The sequence below is a fragment of the Oryctolagus cuniculus genome, chromosome 15 (genome assembly GCF_964237555.1).
Source record: "Oryctolagus cuniculus chromosome 15, mOryCun1.1, whole genome shotgun sequence".
Lineage (NCBI taxonomy): Eukaryota > Metazoa > Chordata > Mammalia > Lagomorpha > Leporidae > Oryctolagus > Oryctolagus cuniculus.
This window is the reverse complement of record NC_091446.1, coordinates 72,694,723-72,716,549: the sequence shown is the minus strand read 5'-3', so window position 1 is coordinate 72,716,549 and position 21,827 is coordinate 72,694,723. Positions and strand designations below refer to the sequence as shown.

General features: G+C 40.2%; 1 protein-coding gene across 8 annotated transcripts in view; it reads right to left on the bottom strand.

Annotated features, from left to right (window-relative positions):
• The window catches only part of NRG3 (neuregulin 3), a 1,153,291-nt gene that overhangs the window by 814,371 nt on the left and 317,093 nt on the right, over window positions 1-21,827 (bottom strand). The gene's annotated exons all lie outside the window — the stretch shown is intronic.

The window sequence follows — 21,827 nt, the reverse complement described above, 5'->3', positions numbered from 1 at the left end:
CGACACCTAGTGACAAGGAATAGAGATATGCAAAGTAGTTGACATGACTGTGAGTGAGCCCATCTTCTCAAAGAATGTTTTAGAAATAAAGATGCACTGTGCCAGTTAGATAATGCTAGATGATAAACCATGTGAAACCCTGTGGATTGGGTGATAAATCTGCACTTGACATTACTTTTTGCTTTTTAAAAAGGAAAACCAATTATAAGAGGTAAAGATGTGATCAGGTAGCCCTTGAGCATTTTCTGAAAGGAGTATGAAAGATCCTGAGCCGGTGCTAACATTCAGAAATGAGATAACCAGTTTGCCTGACCCACTGTTCTCTGCTTCTGTATGAAAGGGGAAAGACACAGCCCATCAGTATCTTCTCCAGTACAAACAAGTGATGTTGCTAGTACATCATCCAGGTTCTGTATGAATAGACACTTATTCCTACATTATTTCTTTCCATTCCAACAGGCTGAAGTACACAACTAGGAAAATAATGCATTTTATTTAAAAAACGTTTTCAATTTGGAGTCCTTTTCAAAGTCCTATTAACACAAAACTGTATGAAGACTACCCAGACACTAAAGACTGGTTCCCCATGCTTGCCCCAAATGGTGGAGTTAGAAACGTGCCAGGGGTTTCCAATACAATCCCATCAAGGTGGCATGTACCAATGCCATCTCACTAGTCCAAGTGATCAATTTCAGTTCACAATTGATCACACTGATAGGTCTAAGAGTCAAAGGGATCACAGAAAGAAGACTAGTGTCTGCTAATACTATCTGATAGAATTAAAAAGGGAGAGAACGATCCAACATGGGAAGCGGGATACACAGCAGACTCATAGAATGGCAGATGTCCTAAATAGCACTCTGGCCTCAGAATTAGCCCTTAAGGCATTCGGATATGGCTGAAGAGCCCATGAGAGTATTTTAGGCATGGAAACCCAAGACACTCTGGAAAAAAAAAAAAAAAAAAAAACCTAAATGAAAGATCTCTGCGAGTGAGATCCCAGTGGAAAGAATGGGGCCATCAAAGAAGGAGGTACCTTTCTCTGAAGGGAGGAGAGAACTTCCACTTTGACTGTGACCCTGTCGGAATAAGATTGAAGTCAGCGAACTCAAATGGCTTCCATAGCCTTGGCAACTCATGACTAGAGCCTAGGGAGATTACTGACGCCATAAACAAGAGTGTCAAATTGTTAAGTCAACAACAGGAGTCACTGTGTACTTACTTCTCATGTGGGATCTGTCCTTAATGTGTTCTCCAATGTGAAGTAATGCTATAACTAGTACTGAAACAGTATTTTACACTTTGTGTTTCTGTGTGGGTGCAAACTGATGAAATCTTTACTTAATTTATACTAAATTGATCTTCTGTATATAAAGATAATTGAAAATGAATCTTGATGTGAATGGGATGGGAGAGGGAGCGGGAGATGGGAGAGGTGTGAGTGGGAGGGAAATTATGGGGGGGGGGGGCAATGTAATCCATAAACTGTACTTTAAAAAAAAAAAGATTTGTCCCCAGCATAAGCTTTGATGAGGTTCAAAGATGGAAAGACAAGATAAGAGACCCAGCTGATTTAAAGGATAGGAGATATAAGCAAATGGAGAAACAACTAACTCAAAAACAAAACTATTCCTTTAAAAAAATCAAAAACACAAACACTGGCCATAGACTCCACTGTCTTAATGTTTTATCTGCAATTTTCTAGCACATGTCTGAATATGTATTAAATTCATATTGTCTCTCTCTCTCTCTCTCTGCTTTCATTACTCTTTCTCAGGAAAAGTTCTAATAAGAAAGCCTGAAGAAAGGGGTGGGCATTTAACCTAGCTGTTAAGACACCTGTGTTCCATATCAGAGTGCCTGGGTTTGATGCCTCTGGATCCTGATTGCAGATTCATGATTCATGCTCATGTAGAATCTGAGAACCAGCAAAAATCTCAAGTAACTGGGGTCCTGGCACTCCCATAAGACCCAAAGATGGAGATTCTGGCTCCTGGTTTTAACCTGGCCCAGTTCTGGTTATTGTAGCCATTTCAGGAGTAAGCTAGCAGATGGAATAGAGAGATACATAGATCAATCAATTAATAGAAATAGAATATTATATTTATATATTTATACAGACACACACACACACACACACACACACATATAACCTGCCTCCTCTGTCTCTCTGTCTCTTAAATAAGTAAGTTTAAAGAAACAATGAAAGCTTGCAGGGGGCCTGGGTCAGGGTTGGTCCGAAGCTGGGCTCTCTCCAAGGCTGGCCTCTTGTTTTCTCTTCACAAACTCTGTTTCCAGTCTGTTAAATCATTATTTACTGATCTCTCCCAAAGGGTCACAGGTAATGGGCTCAAGATGCTGCCGCCTTTTACTTGCTCTGTTTAAAGCACTCAGAGATGTCCTGTCAATTAATTAGCAACTTAATTGGAATGAAATTATGTAATTAAGCATCTCATTTCAAATTAGCAATAACTGTCTACCAGCTCACAGGGATGAGACTTCAGGAGCTCTCATCCAGACCTGGCTGCTTTTGACAGTGAGTCAATGCCTTCCATTCCTTTTCTTGTTAGAAATGCAGGATTTTAATGAAACTTAAACACAAGTTCCATAAGCCAGTCAAATATCAGTGTATTTATATTTGGTAGAAGCTGATAACTTCTACTAAAAGAGCACCTATTTTTCCTCTGGGTGAATCTATCTAACATGCTAACAAGAAATGAGTTTGCCTCCAGAAATTAAATGGAAAACAATCCTTTATAAACCCCGTGTTTACAAAATGGAACAAGAATTGTGGCTGCTGTTCAAATACATTGGAAATTGGTTGCTCTTATATACAAAGAGAAATTTTAAGTTGTTCTATGATTAAAGACCTCTAGCATCTTCAATCATCCTTTTTTTTAAAAAAAAAAAGATTTATTTATTTGAAAGAGTTACACAGAGAGAGAAGAGGCAGAGAGAGGTCTTCCATCTGATGGTTCACTCCCCAATTGGCCTCAACAGCCAGAGCTGCGCTGATTCGAAACCAGGAGCCAGGAGCTTCTTCCAGGTCTCCCACGCGGGTGCAGCAGCCCAAGCACTTAGGCCATCTTTTACTGCTTTGCCAGGCCATAGCAGAGAGCTGGATGAGAAGTGGAGCAGCTGGGATTCGAACAAGCGCCCATATGGAATGCCAGCACTACAGGTGGTGACTTCACCCGCTATCTCACAGTGCAGTCCCCGGTACTAATATTCATTATATTCTTAAGTACCATGTTTCGTTGGGGAAAAATATTTCATTTTTGCTGTGACATGCCCTTGATGTAGCATTAGAAACTATTAACTTTATTAAATCACAACTCTTGCAGATACAAGTTTTTATTCTGTGTAATGAGATGGGGAGTATATGCAATCACTTCTGTTTCACAAGAAGTATGGTCAGTGTCTTAAAACATCTGTGTGAGTTGCAAGCTCAACTAGGGGATTTTTTGGGGGACAGCATTTTCACTTGATTGAATGATTGATGGATAGGATATGGTTTTGAAACGTGGGAATTTGAAAGATATTTTCTCAACAAAGACTAATGGAACCTGTCAGATCAAGAAAAATAACAGGGCAAGCATTTGAAGCAGCAGTTAAGATACCACTTGTAACATCCACATTCCCTACAGAGCGTACGGTTTCCTCTTTGGATCTAGTTTCCTGATAATGTGCACCTGGGAGGCAGCAGGTGATGGCTCAAGTACTTGAGTCCCTGTCACTCAGGTGAGAGGCTCATATTGAGTTATGGGCTCCTGAAGTTGGTCAGGCCAGAGCCACCTATCGCAGACTTTTGTGATGTGAACCAGGAAACAGAATATCTCTGTCTCTCTGTTTCTGTGTCTCTATATTTCATCTAAAATGAAGAGAAATCAATGTAAAAACAACCGACAGTAAATGTTAATATGACAAAATAAACAACCAAGTGAAAATAAGAATTTTCAGAAAATTCTATTTGTTAGGATAAATTTGGGAGTTGATGATATTTGTGACGTGATTGGGTCACATCAATGTAAAATTTTCTTGAATATTACATCATAATGAATCAACATTTGGAGGATTTGTACAACTCAGTGAAACAATATTTTCCAAGTGACTGACACAAGATACTATGAAATGATATGTGGGTAAAAGACTCATTCAATGTGGAGGATTCATTGATTAGTAGAGTTAAAATCATAGAGTACGAAAAGTTCATTCAATTTCAAATTTTACATTTCTACTAATTGTTATGAAACTCACTGAGTTTTGATATAAATATACATGTTACATATTGATATGCATATTTTATACATATATAGTATCTTAAAAAGTTTATGAAAATGCATATACTGAAAAAAAACTATGTATGGATTTCAAAAACATTTCACCAAAGTAAGCATATCTTTTAATTTCATTTTCTCAGGAACTTTTTGAGGTGACTTCATGTGTATGTGTATCCTCACATATCCACAATTTTCTGAACTGGCTAGGAAAATACTCCTTCCTTCCCAATCACATACTTATACAAGGTTAATTTTCTCATATATTCCCACAAAACAACATAAGTCGAGGAATTAAATACAGAAATAGATAGGGAAATCTAATTATCTTTTTCTAAGGCAGGCATGAAAAAGATGTGAATAGCAAAGCAATGCCATATCAGATTAGTAAAATGGCAGAGTAGGAATTTAAAGAGAGACAGATTGAAAAACAATACTGGATTAATTCGTTTTGTTAAATATACAGAAACTAATCAAGAGATTCCTGCACCCCAAGTCAATAGGAAACCAGCCACATAAAAACACAGTAGGAAAATGCCTTGACATAGCATCTCACAGCACAGTACAGAGAGACAGGCAGAGAGGGAGTGAGAATTCCTATCCACTGATTCACTTCCCAAATTCCTTCAACAGGGCTACCCTGGTCCAAATCTGGGAGCTGGGTCCACACCCAGATCTCCCCTATAAGGAACAAACAGTTGGCCATCTGTTTGCTTTTCCAGAGGAAATCTAGGTGTGATTGTTCCACTTTCTGACTCTCAGAGGCTGCTGCCCAATGGAACTGTCTAGGCAGCCTGAGCTTGGTCAGGACGTGGCATACTGTACAGACGCCTTGGGAGCCACTGAGTACAAGAATGAGCTGACGGGAACATCGGTACTTCCAAAGACCGACTGTGCACCAGGGACAGTGAGAGATTAGAAGCTCCTGAAAAGAAGAAAGTGGCAACTCCCTCTGTTTAGGAATCTGTAGAAATAAGTCCACAGAGGACACATCCACGTCCATAGAAAAGGTCTGGAGACAACCGCACTCTCTACTTGGGCTGTTGGGTGATGATCTTTCCCTGTAGGAAGCCAGTTCATATAGACAGGGAGAGGTGGTTAATTTTTCTTTAATGTGTGGAGATGAACACAAAATAACAGGAAGCAAGAGAAAATTATGCAATACAGGAAGAAATTCACATTCAATGAAGCATTCTTCATTATAGCCAAGAAGTATAAACAACATAAATGTGTTTTAACAAGTGAATGGGTAAAGAGAATTGTGTGTGGGTGTATATATACACATGGAATACTATTTATTCATGAAAAAGAGGAAATTGTATCATATACTACAACATGGATAAACTTCTAGGAAGTTATGCTACATTAAATAAATCAGTGACAAGTGTTTCCAGCATGATTCAAGTTATCTGAAGGATTTAACTAGTCAAACTCACCAAAGTAGAATGGTTGTTGCAAAGCAGAAAATAGATTGTCTAAGTGGCCCGGGAAATGAGTTTTAATGAGAATAAAGTTTCAGTGACACAAGATGAAAAACGTAGAGATCTGTTGTATATTACATTTACAGTTAATAAGACTGTACTTCACACTTAAAATTTGTTTTTTGTTTTTTTTTTGTTTTTTTTTTTTGTTTTTTTTTTTTTTTTGACAGGCAGAGTGGACAGTGAGAGAGAGAGAGACAGAGAGAAAGGTCTTCCTTTGCCGTTGGTTCACCCTCCAATGGCCGCTGCGGCCGGTGCGCTGCAGCCTGCGCACCACGCTGATCTGAAGCCAGGAGCCAGGTGCTTCACCTGGTCTCCCATGGGGTGCAGGGCCCAAGGATCTGGTCCATCCTCCACTGCACTCCCAGGCCACAGCAGAGAGCTGGCCTGGAAGAGGAGCAACCGGGACAGAACCAGTGCCCCGACCTGGACTAGAACCCGGTGTACCGGTGCCGCAAGGAGAGGATTAGCCTAGTGAGCCGCGGCGCTGGCCCCAGTGACACCAGCATTAAAACACATCAAGGGAAGCACGAATCACTAAGCCCAGGAAATTGTCAGGAGGATCTGGGAATGCCATGTTGCTGCTCTTGGCTGGAAGCACAAATAAATAAATCTGTCTTGTAGGTGCAGAAAGTACAAGAAACACCTATCATGCACACTAGCCTAAATGCCACCAGGAAAGGGAGACCAGAGATGGTCGGTGACACCCCAGTGGCAGTTCAAAAAGCTCCATCCTAGCATTTCCTTCTCTTCAGTGTGTTTTGCAACAAGGACACCCTATGTGCCTGGGCATGGACAGAAATGCACAGGGAGCAGGAAGCACACACTTCTGACTCTCTTTGCTGATAGCAAGAGAGGCACACAGTAGGCAGTAGCAACTTCTGTCTTTAATCAGTATCACAGAATGCGCAGTCAGGGACACAGGTATTGTCTTAAAAGAGACCTGGGGAAGCGTAGTGCTCTCCCACACACCAGTAACAGCAGACGTTATCTTTTTTTTTTTTTTTTTTTTTTTTTTTGACAGGCAGAGTGGACAGTGAGAGAGAGAGACAGAGAGAAAGGTCTTCCTTTGCCGTTGGTTCACCCTCCAATGGCCGCCGCGGCCAGCGCGATGCGGCCGGCGCACCGCGCTGATCCGATGGCAGGAGCCAGGTGCTTCTCCTGGTCTCCCATGGGGTGCAGGGCCCAAGCACCTGGGCCATCCTCCACTGCACTCCCTGGCCACAGCAGAGAGCTGGCCTGGAAGAGGGGCAACCGGGACAGAATCCGGCGCCCCAACCGGGACTAGAACCCGGTGTGCCGGCGCCGCAAGGCGGAGGATTAGCCTAGTGAGCCGCGGCGCCAGCCCAGCAGACGTTATCTTAAGACAGCATTTGAAAATAATGTGTGCATTTCCCAAGGCGCACGCTACATGAGGAGCTCCTTGTGAAATGGGTTCTGAGGACAGATCTGGGAAATGCTGTGTGGTGGTCAAGTGTGGAGATTCACATTACTGCACGAAAAGCTTTGAGAACCACTAAGAGGAAGAAACTTGTTCGTTGGTTTAGCCCAGAGTCCTCCAGGTCGGATGCTAAGGAAATGCTCTACAAAAACCTTTTCAACTCTGCTGATGTGAAAGAGTATGGCACACACTGTCCCAAAGAGAAGTAACAAGGAGAAGTAAACTATTTTTAATATGTGGAATATTATTCACCCCCAAAAAGAAAGAAGTGCCGTAATTTGTGGCAATGTGAATGGAACGGGAGAACACCATATTAAATGAAATGAACTAGGCACATCAAGATAAATACTGTATGTACTTATGATATGTAGAAGCTAAAAAAACTTGACCTCACAGAAGAGAGCTCAGCAGTGAATACAAGAGGCTAGGAATGGTAGGAGGGAGCGGGAAAAGAATGAAATTAGATAACAGGTACCAAAACAGGAGGAATTAGTTCTGATTTTCTATCATACAGTGGATGGGTTTTAGTTTACAACAATGTATAATATATTCCAAAATAACTAGAAGAATCTGAAATTTCCTAATGCATATAAATGATAAATGTCAAGGATATAGAAATGCCAATTACTGTGATAGGACTATCATACATAGCAAACATGCATCAGGTTATTGCATTCCACAAGAATGTACAAATATCACATGTCCATTAAAATTAATTTTTTAAAAAAGTAAACAGATAATTTTTTAAAAGTAAATAGATCCACTTAATTTCTCAGGATGGAAGATTTCTCTCTGGGACAATGGGCATATGGTAACTACAACACAGAATTTTGTAGAAGCCAGTATATATCAAAATAGCATTTATTTTATTAGGTATACAATAAATTGTATTCTTTTGCCCAAACAAGTCTATGGTGCACGACAGTTATGAAGGCAGTGATTATAAAAAACAATTGCCTTTATTGACCACTCTACTAAGTGCCTGGCATTGTACTGAGGAGATGATGACGAATAAGACAGACGGTCCTGTAAACCCTCACAGCTCAATTAGGGAAAAGACATGTGAATACCTAACCACAGGATGAATGCTCTCCTGGAAGCTTGCACAAAATGTGATGGAACGTTTAATTTTCCCAGGACAAGTGTGGACGCCTTCACGACTGCTTAGAGGACATATCGTAGGTCCCTGGTTGGAACAGTAATAGTAAACATTTTGGAAAGGAAGCTCACAAGCCTATGAACAGAGACGTGGTATGTTTTCAGTATTTAGAAGAATGCAGAGTATTTGGATCAGAATAGAGGAGGAGGAATAGCCCAAGGTAGGTCAAGGCCACACTGCAAAAGACTGCCTGATAAAGGGGTTCACACTTTATCCCAGGGCACTCTTGAGACTTTAAGGAATTTTTTTTACAATTTTTAAAAATGTATATAAGATGAACAAATGTCATGTATTTCACATATATAGATTTACAAGCATAATGTTACTTCCCACCCTTTCCTTTCTTCTTCTTTGACTTTAGGGATGACAAACAGATTTGTCTTTCAGAACGAGGATTCTGATAGCAAAATGGAGGTGGAACAGAAAAAGTGAAGCTGGAAGCATGGGAGGATCTAGATGTCAATCATCTCCGCTTGCTGACCTCCTGCTAGTGAGGGCATGAGCCAGTGCTGTGTATTCAAAGGCACAAGGTTTGGCAGGAGGTCCTGGGTAGCAAGGCAAGATAGAAAGCCTTTTTGTGATCCTGCCCAAAATGTTGTGGAAGGAGAAGGGACAGGAAGATAAAAACTAATGTCTGACTTGGATGACTAGGTGTGTGGTTGGTCAATTAATTACCCATAAATGAAAAAAGACAATGAAGCGAGAATAGGTTCAGGGCAAGATAATAGAGAGGAACTGTCCACTTTTGAGTTTGCCCCTCAGCATTAATGATCCATGGGGCTTAAGGTGGCCTCAAACATTAAAATACTGGAAGCATACATCTGGGGTTTGAAATCCTACTTGGGATGCAACATGGAGCCTTGGAGACACCAACCGAGCAGCAGGGAGGAGACTCTGGAGAGTCTCTTTGTTTCCCCTACTGGAGTAGGCAAAGCAGTAGGAAAGCCGGAAAACAACAGTCAGCAGAGTTGGGAGATGCATGAAAAAGATGCAAATGAAGTGTATGCCTTCTTCAGAAGGATCTTAATTCAGACAGAGAGACAAGGTTCACATGTTGTAAAGGACTGAAAAGAAAACTAACTACTGAATTCTGTGCTATAGAGTACTGCTCCAAGAGGGTACAGAATACTAACCCAGCCTTGAAATGGAAATCAGACCTGGGGGGCACAAGTGGGTTTTCTAACCTGAAAGGAAACAAAATAAATGGAGTTTCAATTTTGGGACAAAGGACCAGCAGCTGTTCACATTAGTGTTGTTAAAATAGACTAGAATGAGAAGGGGCTGGGGTCACGACGGGCAAGACTATGGACACAGGGAAAGCGTACATCAAGAGGATGAGAGAGATATCAATAAAGAAAAGAACAAAGGGATAGAAGGTAAGTAGAAAGGGGAAAGATTAATTTCCACCTTGAAATTACTTGGTTGAAAATAGTGATTTGGAACTGATGCTACTGCAATAATAAGAATGCATGTTTTGGGGCCAGCACTGTGGCACAGCAGGTTAAAGCCCTGGCCTGAAGCGCCGGCATCTCATATGGGTGCCAGTTCTAGTCCTGATCCAGCTCTCTGCTGTGGCCTGGGAAAGCAGTAGAAGGTGGCCCAAGTCCTTGGGCCCCTGCACCCATTTGGAAGACCCGGAAGAAGCTCCTGGCTCCTGGCTTCGAATCAGTGCAGCTACGGCCGTTGCAGCCATCTGGGGAGTGAATCAGCAGATGGAAGACCTCTCTCTCTCTCTCTCTCTCTCTCTCTCTCTCTCTCTGTCTCTACCTCTCTCTGTAACTCTGTTTGTCAAATAAATAAATCTTAAAAAAAAAGAATGCATGTTTTTCAACATTTGTCATATAGATGGGGATCTCATGTTACTCTGATTTGAGATGTAGTTCTTCTACCCAGTCATGGTGAACCACAGGTGGTAATTTTGAATAACTTAGAAGGGGCAATATGGACTCCATATAAGTAAGAAAAGTAGCTGCTATAACATTCCAGAGGATACATGAGAAAGTGAGTTGAGGTAATTGAAGTGTTTTTGTTTTGTTTTGTTTTGTTTTGTTTTTTGACAGGCAGGAGTGGACAGTGAGAGAGAGAGACAGAGAGAAAGGTCTTCCTTTTTGCCATTGGTTCACCCTCCAATGGCCGCCGCAGCCGGCGCGCTGCAACCAGCAGGAGCCAGCTACTTATCCTGGTCTCCCATGGGGTGCAGGGCCCAAGGACTTGGGCCATCCTCCACTGCACTCCCTGGCCACAGCAGAGAGCTGGCCTGGAAGAGGGGCAACCGGGACAGAATCTGGAGCCCCGACCGGGACTAGAACCCGCTGTGCCGGTGCCGCAAGGCGGAGGATTAGCCTAGTGAGCCGCGGCGCTGGCTCTAGGTAATTGAAGTTTAAGACAAGGAAAGTTTAAGACAAGGAAAAGAATTAGATTCCAAATGGTCCATCTGTAGTGGATAAAGGAGAAGGAAGCTGTACTGAACAGCCTGGGCATGCAGAAATAGCTTTGCAGGCCTTAGTGCAAAAGAATGTAGTTGACCAGATGTAAGGACTGTGGCTAAGCGCATGTGAGTGAGGTCCTGTATTCCTCAGCGGATGCTGCACTTAGGGGTATGTATATTCAGATGCATACCTATGCATTAAGCTTTATTCACTGGCTTTGTCCCTGGCTGTCTCTACATGCTTTTTTCACTGTGTGATTATGTATATGTGTGTGTGTGCATGTGTGTGCATACACGTGGTATTGCAATGCGTTTATGAAAGTGTCTCCAGGTCTGTTGGCTCCTATATGCATAAGTCTTCATCTTGCTTGTGTGTGCCTCTACGTTTGTCAACCCTGGCTGTATCAGTGTTTGATCTGACCACTGACGTAATATCTGTGTGCAAAATTGTGTTACATGACTGTGCTGGCATGCAAAATAGGTACCTGCATATGTGACAAGTGTGTTTTTGTGCCCATGTATATGAGTCTATACTTATCCTGTCTATATTTATATTGCGCATGAGTATTTGTATGTGTTTCTATATACGCACACCTTTGGCAAGCTTGACAACAACATCCCAGTCAGTGCTTTCCACAGCTAATGTAAAACCATCAAACAACCCTGAATGACAAATGGGAAAAGCCCCCACAGCATCCTGCTACACTGGCCTTTTTACTTTTAATAGAAAATTGATCCTATCTTTTACAGTCTATTTCACTACATATCAATGTGCAGATGCAAATATTTCCATGCTACTAACATAAAGCCTGTATCAACCTGATGTGATCCTTTGTGCAAACTGAATCTGAAATTATTTTCTTCACTTTATAATGGTGGAAAAAAACAAGCAAAACATTTCTTGAGCCATAAAATTTAATTTAACTCAAAAGTCACCCCAGCTTATGGATTTCCCTGTATAGACTTTCATATTAGGGGCCTGTGGTGAAGACTCCCTGTTGATTTTTGTAAATTCTAGATGCACTAGAAAGAGAGAAGTAACCTGAAATCCTTACCCAGTGATTGGTAAAGAACGGAGATGAATCACTGTTCTTGAAACTGAAGCAAAAGAAGGGAGGACAAGAGGACCCCTTTTAAGGCCAGAGGGTGTCATCAGACCCTCTGATGGGACAGAGGTGAAGGGCCAAGTGGATATTTGCATTCAAATCTTAAAGGAAGCTAGAATTCAGAGACCACTGCAGAAGGTCATCAACACAGGCATAGTGACAAGAAAGGTGACAGCCTGGCAGGTGCTGTAGCTGATAAGATTAAAGGTGACCCCAATTATCAGATACAATCACTCTGAATCTCTCCCAAATTTAGCAGCAGCTCCCCACCATCTCCACTTGGGATCTTGGAATCTGGCAGTTGAGATTCAATCCTAGATATTTGTTTCATTCTCCAGATGATGGAGTTGCTTCCCATATATTATATATAATACATTATATATAAATATGAGATTCTCCAAATTATCTTCTTCATGTTTGAAGCCCATTGCCCATATTAAAAATAAATCAAACACAAACAGACACCAACTTTGAATATAAATTTTCAAATAAAAGCAGTTATAATTCACCTTTAAGAAATATTTTTTAAGGTCAACATGGTTAGCAACATGAGTACAGGTGGATTTTAAGCTCTTTTTGTTTAAAGGCCCAAATTAAAAAAAAAAAAAAAAAGGAGCAGGCAGTAGAAGAGTGTTTGGAGTATTGGAAGTCTGTTCCTTATCTATAATTCAAATGGAGTTCAGACAAGAACAACAGACCAGAATTTCACTTCCCAAGAAGAAATCCCATGCAGGTGTACAGAGCACACTTGTTATCTCCATCATTGCTTGCCACTGAGGTGAGAAGGGGTGCTTGTTTTAGCAGGTGCATCACAGAGCATGCATGAGTCTCCAATTCCAATTCCTCTTTATTTTGTTATAAGTTCTGACATTTTGGCTGTGCACACTGCTGAGACCTGAAAGTCCCATTCTTCATCTTTCCTTCTAACCAGATACAGCCACAAAGATCTTATAGAGAAGATACAGGTGATATAAGAAGGTATAGGAAGAAGTGTTGACGTGATACTTCTTCTTAGGGTTCCCTTAAAAGGAAGGAGCATTCTATTCTTCCTTCTTCATTCATTATACTGCAAGGAAAATACACGAAATGGCTGAAGTAACAATAGCTATTTTGAATCATGAAGCAGTTCAAGAAATGTAAGCAGTAAGGGCTAAAAACCAAGGGCAAACGTTTTTGCATTTCTGGAACCATTAAGCAACACAAGCTTTGAATTGCTTTATCTCTGAAGTACTCTTACAAGGAAGAAATCTATGCTTAAGCCACTGTATTTTGAATTGTATTGCTCAAAGTTGAGCTTGATTAATTCTAATGAATCCAACATCTTAACCCAGTATGTAATGGTTGAAAGATACCCGCTTCCCCTTCCATTATCCTCTCTCAGAGAGCAAAGAAGCAAAGAGTTCTACGGGTAGATTTTGTTTGATGCTAGAGGAGTAGAGGCAGTGCTTTGTGTCTTGGGAAATGTAGTTCCCAAGGAGCATTTTGGGGGGAAGTAAAGGACAACTGTGGAGCAAAAAGAGAAAAGAACTTGATAGTGAAGAATACTCTTCATCTTTCAGAATATAATTGAACCAGGTAATGTGAGATGAGAGAATGGTTCATTGTTTGATGGCACGCTACATGCATCCTGCATTACTTTAACTTACACAAGGAATGAAACTAAAACACTTGATATCCAAACCACTGACTGAATTTTACCAGGAGACTATGTCATGATGAAACATGGCCAAAAATATTAGACAAAGTAGAAAATAATGGCATTAATAAAACTACTGAATCTACTGTCATAACCAGTATCAATATGTCTACTTTTGTAACATAAAAGCAAATAAACTCAGAATGCACACACAAAAAACCAAAAGTGCACATAAATGAAATTAAAATAGGAATGTTAAAATTCAAGGGATTTTGGACTGGGAAAAAGTTAATTTACATTGTGATTTATCTCACATTCTGAATATTCATTGAGGATGAGAAAAATATGAAAACTCAGAGCACTATCAAAAATGAAAGCTGGCAATATAGTGGGAAACTTGGAAAAGTTGATTCTATAAGTAGTGATGCTTATTCTATACATGCATTAAATCACAAATTTCACAGGCATTATCTCATTCAATTATCATCATTACTCTCATTTTAAAAATAACAGAATTTATTTTTGGTGAGCTTTCTCAAGGCCAAATGACTAAGAAACCAAAAAAAGCTGAAAATAAAAAAAATCAGGTGTCTCATTGCAAACCATATGGATTTTCATGTAGGAAATAAATACTCAGGGTTGGCCAGGCAGCATATTAAGCTTGATGTGATACAGAGATAGCACTGAGACATGCTGAGCTGTGCTTTTAATTTCACTTACTCACTGTTCACTGACCTAGAAGTCAGGGATTGCCTATATGAAGATCTGGCCACACATTCTCTGTGTTTGGACAGTTCTCTGTGAGCTCAACAGTACGCTGCACCCTTCCCCACTCGTGTCATTCTTCTGCACAGAAGGAAAGGTAGTAAATTTCAGAAACAATAGGCCAGAAGCAGATGGGATTGCACTGGGATGCCTTTTTAGCTGAAGTCTCTCTGGAAATGTGCTGAGTGAAGGATTAGATATTTGTTCGTGCCCTGCAGCTGTTCATAGAATTAGAAGACAAAGCAGTGGAGGCAGAAAGGAGTCTAATTTTTGTAGACCAGAGATCCATCAGAAAAATAACTGGAAACATTAGCTTCTCAGCTCAGATTTTAAGCGTAATCTTCTATCCACAAGAGGCAGTGAGGAGAACCAACATTGACCAGAGCCCTGCCTCTGTTAAAGGGAGTAAAGAATAAAAAAATAGACATTGTACAGCAAAATAAAGATTAAAAAGATAAAATAAAAATAAAGAAAAAACAATAACTAGACTCAGAAGAAAAATATAATTAGAAAAAGCATCTAGTAAAGGATCAGGAGAAACTTTAAAGGAATTATTATATAGAATACTTAATGCAGGAAAATAAATGATTTTTAACAAAACAGAAGACTGAAAGTTGTCCTTGTTCAGTCTAAAACAAAAGTCATAAAAACAAGAGATAAAAGGATGAAGCACTTTACATGTAAATTAACTATACCCCAGAATGAGACTGGAAAGAACTTGGATGAAAAAAAACTACCCATCATCCACTAAGCAAATTCACAATGTCTGGCATCCAATAAAAATGCTCATGGGTAGGTAAAAGATAGAAAAATATGATTCAAGATGAAGAGGACTCTTAAATGAAATGGCAGCCATATTTGAAATAAAGAACAAGGGGGAAAACTTTTCCAAGGATTATCATCATTCTTTTTTTTTTTTTTTTTTTTTTTTTAAATCTGTGATGAGAACATCCTAAAACAGTCAGGAGAAAACGAAGAACAACAGCAGATTCCTCATCAAAATGATGCAAATAAGAAGACACATCAGCTACATCTCTAAGATACTGTGGAAGGGAAACAAAAGAATGAATGAATGAATAAAAATTAATAAACCTACTAAGCAAAACTATTTTCAACAGTGAAAGTGAAATAATAACTACTGCATACAGAATTTGAATGATGTCATCATCAAATACTATTTGAAATGCTAAAGCAAATTCTTAAGACTGAGTAAAAACAATACAAGAAAATATTAGTCTAAAAAAGGAATAAACAGCACAAAAAATGGAAAATAAATTGGTAAATATGTAAATTTTTTCTTACTATTTAAATAAATTTAAAGGATTCTTGGTTATTTAAACAAAAGTAACAGCAAAACAATATGGCCTTGATAATATATGCAAAACTAAAATAAAATGTATGTCAAAAATAGCACAAGCACCATGAGGAGAGAAATAGAAGCTTTTACTGTAGCGTTCTTCGTTACAAGTGAAGAGCTATAATATCACAAAGAGAGATTTGCTTGAAGATGCGTATTATAAACGCCAAAGGAGCTCCCAAATTAGGAAGCTCAAATTTATAACTGATAAGCAAACAAAAGAGATGATATAGGATCAAACACAATATATTTTTCATTAATCCAAAAGAAGGCAGAAAAAGAAATATAGTAGGTGATATAATTCTAAAATTTTGATTGGGTATAGTTAGGTTTACATAGTTATTTACTCAAAGACATCTGTAATAATGAAAACATTTGATTTCCAAAAGCTAATCTCTACTTTTCAAGGGCTATTTGCATTTAGATTATCTCGAGATAGGCTAATTTAGCAATGGAAACACTAGCCTGTTCTATATACTCCTTCCATGCCCCTACCCTCCTTAAAAAAGGAAGAAAGCCATGAATTCAGCTAAGAGGTAAACAATAAGCTAGCAAGAAAAAAAGAAGAAAGTAGGCAACAAGTGGAGTGAATACTCAGAAAAGAACAAAAAATGTCTAATGTCTAACAAAAGTATGAAAACTGTTAAATGTTCCATAATTTTATAAATATAAATCAAAATAAGCAATCTTGCCCACCATATTGACATTATTATAATTCGCATTACTTGATTATGCCATAGCAAAGGGGAAAAAGTCACCTTTGTATAAGACTAATAAGACTGCAATGTGTCAGTAAATAGATAATTACTGTTATCCATTATTAGGTGTCAGATAGGAAGTGCAAAGTATATTTTTAATCAAAATTCTTAAAATTATTCATGCATTCTCTACTAATATTTCTTCCCTCTGGAATGTGTCCTACAGAAAAAAATGTGAATATGAATAAAATATTCATTGATGAGCTATTATATTTTTAATTTAACAAAATAAAAAAAAAAACATAATTGCCTAAGTCCAGAGAATTGGTTAGCAAATGGTAACATCTATACAATGGAATGCAATATTTAGCCTGTCCCTAAAAGTATGCAGTAGAAAAATAGTTTTAAAAATCTTCTATACTTTGCTTGTCAAGAGAACAATTTAGAAATAATAAAATACTTGAATGGAAAAGATAAAATTGTAGCTTGTGTGGCAGACACTGAACTCTCATCTGCTAAACTCCAGTCCATTGCACAAGTAGTTGGAAAATCAATACTATGTGCAAATATTACATTTTGTCTGCACACATATATACTAACATTGTTTTCAAATAAATTATGCAGATTAGAAACAGGTATAGAGTATGAGATTTTTCCAAAAACAGCAAAACAAGATTAGAAAACTAAATTCTATAGTGGATCCTATCACTTTGACTTCTTCTCATAGATCTACTTCTAATACAATTGTTCTATATCTTGAATTCCAACTTTTCCCGTGAACTACAGGCAAACTACATTCCAATTAAAAATTAACACATCCAAAAATAGAACTCTTTATTTCCACTTATCTGTCTTCCTTTCCTAAACTGGCTTCTCCTCTAGTTTGCACAATATAAGCAAGTAAAAGCATCAATTTTTGACTGTTTTCTTATCTCTCATTACCATAATTTTGCTAAGTTCTGCCATCTCTGTCTCCATCTCCCCCACTTGACTTATCTCTTACACTCTAAAATCCATTCTCCATAGAGCATCCAGATTTACTATAACTCCATAGATCTGACATCTGGGTCCATGCTGCTCCTCCGCACGCGGAGGAGCCGCACCGGACCGGGCGCTTGTTGTTCCCTTTTTTTACAAGTCCTTTCTATAGTAAAGTAAGAATAAGTAAACAGCAAACTCCCAAAGCAAGAATGAGTAGAGAGAAATGAGAAAGAACGAAGTAACGAACTTCCCCGCGAACTCTCCAACGCACTCTCCAACCAACCCACACCACCATGCCGTCTCTCTCCTCCTATATAGTCCTCTCCACCAATCCCAACTCGGCTGCCCACACGCCGAGCACGCCGCTCTCCTCCAATCAGGAGCAGCTCCTGCAGCTTGTCAAGTTGGTGAGAGGCAGCTGGGTAGAAGCTGTTTACTTCTCTCCCAGCGCCATATTGTGGGAGAGCAGATGCATAGAATAAATCTTAATTCCAGTAACAGTATAGTCCGAATTGCTCCCCACAGATCCCCCTTTCTTTTTATTTTTTGGCGTTGATACGCGCCTGTGTAAAGTTCAGTGTGATCTTCATGCTATTGACTCTTGTTTGTCGTGCTACTTCAGAGTTTGTTGAAAAATGTCCCGTATTCCAAAGATCCCAGGGATTGGTTATTCATTGTTTTCTTCCTCAAATGGAGTTTTCTTCTTCTAGATCTTCTGCTGGCAGGTTTATCAACCGAATTCTTCTCTCAGGGGTCCATATTGGTTGTGCCGCACCCTGTGGAAAAAAACAAACGGCGCCTCGTACTCTTCTGAGTAAGGGGAACGGGCCTTTCCATTGGTTGTCCTGTAAATCCTTCCACATTACCCACTGTATTGATTCCTTATCAGCTGATTGAGTATGCATTTCTGCAGGTGTTTTACCGTTCTTTTTCTTGTTCAAAAAGTTAATTGTATAAAGAGCTAGGGCCAAGACATCCTTGTTGGATGTGGCCATTTCCCCTATTCCCCCTTTTTGTTTAATTATTAAATTTTTTAAATATAAGTGAGCGCGTTCTACCACAGCTTGCCCTTGTGGATTGTATGGAATACCGGTAATATGGGAGATTCCGAATTCTTTCAAAAATGCAGCAAAACGCTTTGATGTATATGCTGGGCCGTTATCCGTTTTGATCACATGAGGAACTCCCCAGGCTGCAAAAGCCTGCAAGCAGTGTTGGATTACTTGTTGTACTCCTTCTTTATTCATGGCTGTGGCCATAATTACACCTGAGTATGTATCTACAGTGACGTGAACACAGCTTTGTCGCCCAAAAGAGGGGATATGTGTAACGTCCATCTGCCAGATATGTCCTGGTTTAAGGCCACGGGGATTGGCTCCCGCAGGAATCTTTGGAACTATGGTAACAACGCACTTTTCACAGGATCTAATGATATCTTCTGCTTGCTTGCGGGGAATATTAAATTTAAAACTTAAAGTGTGGGTGTTAACATGCCATTTAGAGTGATATTCTTTAGCTTGTTCCAAAGCGGTGCATGCAAGCAAGAATCTTGAATAGTGATCTGCCATCATGTTTCCTCGAGTGAGTGGGCCAGGTAAATTAGAATGAGCTCTTATGTGGCCTATGTAAATAGCATGCTCTCTTTGATTTAATAACCCCTGAATTTCACTTAGATAAGAATAGACTGAGGAGGATTTAAGAATAAGGCACTGTGTAGCGAGCATCTGAACTGCATTCACCACATATGCACTATCAGACAAAATATTCATAGGTGCGCTCTCTCTGCGTAATACTGTTGCGATAATAGCCAATTCTGCATGTTGTGGAGAAGGGGATGCTGTTAAAACAAAATATCGTTGATTGTTAAATATAGCTGCTCCTGTTCCGCCTTTAGCTCCATCCGTAAATACGGTAACTGCCCCTTGAATTGGATCCCTTCGCACCTTCTGCACCCGTTTTATTGAAACCTGTGTGCAGAAGTTAACAAATGGATGGCGAGGGTAGTGATTGTCAATCTCTATTTGTAGAATGAGAACTATGTATGCCCATTGCCAGCATTCCCTTGTAAAGGCTTCTACTGCCTCTTGAGCAAAGGGAACTACACATCGCTTTGGAGTCTTCCCCGCCATTTCTGTCGCCTTTTTTATTGCTGTTAATATTAAATCAGCCACCGCAATGCCTTGGGTGTATAGTACACGCGGTGCATGTGAATGTGGGTATACAAACAACAAGGGTCCTCCTTGCCAAATGACTGCGAAGGGATACAGCTGTTCCATAAAAATTAATATTTCTAGGGCTTGTTGTGGATCACATCTTTCCATCTGCATTGCTTTAATTTGTTTTTCAATTTTCTGTAACGCCAAGCGGGCTTCTATTGTCAATCTACGAGGGGAATCAAGCTGGGCATCTCCTTCTAAAATATTGAATAATGGCATCATATCTTCGGTAGTTAATTTACAATAGGGCCTCAACCAATTTAAATTGCCACATAATTTTTGGAAGTCATTAAGGGTCTGTAACCCATCTATTGCAATTTCAAATTCTAATGGGGTTACCTTTTCAGAAGTTACTTTAAGTCCTAAGTACTGTACTACTTCCCCTTTTTGTATTTTCTCTGGCGCTACTTGTAACCCAACTTTTTCCAAATATAATAGCAGCAGCTTATATGCTTCCATTAGGTGACTTTCACTTTCAGTCGTTATTAACAAGTCATCCATGTAGTGTAAAATTTGTACCTTTGGGCACTGTTGTCGAACCGGCTCTACTGCCTGGTCAACATATAGCTGGCATATGGCAGGACTGTTGGTCATTCCTTGGGGAAGCACCTTCCATTCATATCTTTTGTCGGGACCTTGATGATTAATGGAAGGTACGGTGAAAGCAAACCTCTGAGTGTCTTGTTCATGTAGAGGTATGCTAAAAAAGCAGTCCTTCAGATCGAGTACTATTAGTGGCCAATGCTTTGGGATCATAGTAGGAACCGGGAGTCCGGGTTGCAATGCCCCCATGGGTTGCATCTGCTGATTAACAGCCCGTAAATCATGCAACAACCGGTATTTCCCTGATTTTTTCTTTATCACGAATATTGGCGTATTCCATGGGGAGGTTGATGGTTGCAAATGGCCTGCCTCTAATTGTTGTGATACTATATCATTTACCGCAGCCAACTTTTCCTGGGTAAGGGGCCACTGTGGTATCCACTTTGGCTTGTTGTCCAGCCATGACAATGGCAGCGGCTGCATCTCAGTGGCCCCCACGAAAAACCCGTGTCCTGTCTTTTAAAATCGCCTTTGGGCTGGGCTAGGTCCCTTCTGCCTTCTCTGGAGCCTAATCCTCTCTCCTGATATCCCTTTTTATACATAATACGCCGTCCTGTACAACTCTCCAATTGATCCTCATTTGTTAACGTCAGTCCCAATTGTTCTAAAATGTCTCTTCCCCATAATGTGATGGGGAGTGCACTAACATAAGGTTGCACATTTCCCTTGTTCCCTTCTTGATCCTGCCAATGAAGCACCTGAGCACTCCTTGATGGTGTCATGGCCGCACCTAGGCCTACTAAAGTATTATCTCCTGGCTGAAGGGGCCATGACTTCGGCCAATCATTTTCCGAAATTATACTTACATCCGCACCTGTGTCTAGCAGGCCCTGAATCGACTTTCCTCTAATGGTTAAGGTCCACAGAGGTCGATCTGCTAGAGATAGGGACAAGGCTGCAAATTTCTCCCCTTGGGGTCCATGAACGTCCTGCGCTCCAATCATGATCAGTATTTGAGCCACAGGTTCTTCTGGTTTGATTTGAATAATACCCTTTGTAGATTGTATTAGCACTTTTAGCTTATCAAAAGGTAACTGAATGACTCCGGTGATGACCATTAGGCCTCTCAAAGCATTTGTTTCTTTTCCTACGATTATTCCAAGTCCGTTATGCTCCGCTGAAATTGCTTCTGCCCTCACCTCTATGGCTTGTGGCCCCATTTGAGGTGTCAGTACCGAATATTCGGTGGCTCGTAACTCTGCGCGGTAAATATTTGGTTTTGGGACCGTGGCACCCACCGATTGTTTTGGCCCCGGGGTGCAGGGGCCCACATTCCGTTTTTTTGCTGTTGACCATATACACCTGATCTTCTTATGGGGCCCGGCTCATTTGGCATCCTCTGGGGATTGCCTGCGCTGTTTATTTTAAAGTAACATTCACTGACCCAATGATTTCCTCTTCTACAGCGTGGGCAAAGGCCTGGTCTTCTCGAGTTCTCTATGCCCTGCCGATCTCGGGCTGGAAATCTGGCCCTACATTCCCTCATTAGATGCCCTTCTCGACCACATCTAAAGCATATACGTCCCCTCATGTTCTGTCTGAATTGTCGGGTTACTGCTACTGCAGCATGTGATCCAGAAACTACATCATCCATGACATCCCTACAGATTTTCAAAAAGGTAGGGATGTCCTTATGCTGCCATGGTCTAAGAGCTTCCCGACATGTTTTATTGGCCTGT